Raw genomic sequence first — 2,407 nt, 5'->3', positions numbered from 1 at the left:
AGCAGAACGTTTATTTTCTCCACCTTTATCGGAATTCTAGATTTGAAGCTTTCGTGACTGCAAGGATTCATATTCTTAGGTTTTTCGGTAAAGTCACGTAGGTAAAAATTAAAATTAATAAAAAGTAAAATAAAAATAAAATAAAAATCACGACGTTTCGGAGGCAACACAAGCTTCCATCTTCAGGTGGAACCGTCACAGCACGATAGCTGTATCAAGTGAGAGAAATTCCAAGAAAACAGTCCTTGTATATATACTGGTTGAGGGTGGGAGGAGCCAAGGTAGGCCCTGAATATTATTTTTGTGAGGTTCGGTGCGGCTGAAGCACGCTGTTAGGAATGAGCCTTTGTTGTGTAAACTAGGTGCGGATGATGTAAAGGTGCGTGTAAATGGGACTGGGCCTTTTGTTATGTAGAGGTGGTGCGGCTGAAATCGCACTCAGTCAACCATTCTACACAACAAAGACTCTCAAACGTGAATAAGCCGATGCCTACTTCACCACGCTGGTCGCTTTGCAACAGACCGTGAAGCTTCTTTGTGTTCAGCCGCTCGAATAAACATTCATCTTCCGACTGCTTCGACATCACGAGAGCTGATTTTGATGCACCACCACCACCCCGCAAGATTTTCTCTCCCGGGGTTGCAAATCGCGGGTGGAAAAATATAAAGCTTTTTTTTCATACCGCGCACCACCACCGTTCATATTCAAATTACTGGTAGCAGCTGCCACCCTCGCTAGCCTTGGCATCCCGTCGAGTAATCACGGTGCCGGACTTGTTCTTTTACCCCTGCGCGCTCAGATCGGACGCGGTGCGGCGCCTGGAGAAGCTGGACGTGCACGCCAGGCCGATGGTGCCGCTGTCGCCGAGGCCGCTGCTGTCGAGCCGCGAAGGGTCGTCCGAGGCGGTGACCCCGCCGTCGGCGTCGTCGTCGTACCCCACGCTGCCGTATAGGCCCTCGCTCTCCCTGCCCACCGCCGCCCACCCCAGGTCAGTTCCGACAACGACGACTTGTGCTCGACGCGGCCGCCCCTCGGGCATCTTCGCGGCGCGCGTCTCAGAGCGCTTTACCATCTCGATTTAAAGCTTTCGTGACTGCAGGGATTCATCTTCTTGGTTCTTTTGATAAAGTCACGTAGAAGGGAAATAATAAAATAAAAAAAGTATATATCTTTTATATTTTATTATTTCCCTTCTACGTGACTTTACCGAAAGAACCAAGAAGACGCTTTACCATCGTCACGTCGCATCATGTCGGCATATTCGTAAGGGGCCCCCCCCCCCCACCCCCCCCGATGGCAGCTGTCCCTGTGCGGGCACAAGGTGACTCGGCACCACCTGGCTTGCACCACCTGGCTTGCACCACCTGGCTTGCACCACCTGGCATTAGTCTGCTAGTCGGGGTGCGATGAATGCCGCTGCTGCGGTGTAATCCCAATCAAGTAATTCGCGGTGTCCTTTTTTAAAATTTGGCAACATTTGGTCGTATGTAAGTATGTCGAACTCATTTCGCACCGTACATGGCTAGCCTTGCGAATCGGAGGTGCGGATACTACGGTGGTGTTACCGCATTTCTACCGCTGGCTGGACAGCCACGCTCGGTGATTGAACCCGGCGGCTTCTGGATTGCAAGCCCAGTGCGCTAACCATTACATCGCTGCAGCGCCCCTCTAAGTGACAGCAGTAAGAACTCGTGAAGGGCATCGCAGCAAACCATGCAGCCATCGCAAAACTCCCGTTGTGTGGATGCAAGGGAAGAGACGCTGGAAAGTTAAAACAATTCACACGCTAAACATCATTGACATTTTTCGTCGAGGTTTTTGGCCACCATCACAGTAACGTGCCGATCAGAGGTTGGGAATTCAAATCCCTTTGAGGGTGATTTAGATCCCCCTTCACTCTGGGATTAAATGAAATCAACAGTGACAGTTATGTGGATATACTCACCCCTGTCATAGGAATGTGTCATTTCATGTGCTGATATTGGTTTGGGCATATTGACAAAGGTTTCACACGTAGGCTTTCGTGACCATTATTATCTATTTAATACCGAAACAGGATGACTTCTTTGCAATTCTGGCTAATCGCCTGATGAGGCTGGTTGTTGTAATCACCAGCGAAACGTCACAGTACTCAAATTGTAAATGTTGTGGGTTTACTCTTCAACACACCGGTTAGTGCTGTACTAGCAACTAATTGGCACGTTTTGTTTACGTGACCATCCTGACTAATTGGCTGTGTCGGGCAGTGGCGGTTTTAACGACACATTTATATGTAGGCGATCTAACCCAAGAAAAACTTAACTTTGGACTCTACGGTTTGTATTTTTGTACAAATTGAGGAATTGTTTTTGGGGGCATTAACATCGTGGGGGTTTTTGTGGGCCGGTGTTCCCCGAGCCGCGAGAG

This window comes from Lampetra fluviatilis, chromosome 25 (assembly GCF_964198595.1).
Source record: "Lampetra fluviatilis chromosome 25, kcLamFluv1.1, whole genome shotgun sequence".
In the NCBI taxonomy this organism is placed as follows: domain Eukaryota; kingdom Metazoa; phylum Chordata; class Hyperoartia; order Petromyzontiformes; family Petromyzontidae; genus Lampetra; species Lampetra fluviatilis.
The sequence above is the reverse complement of the archived record's forward strand: the minus strand, read 5'-3'. Positions refer to the sequence as shown.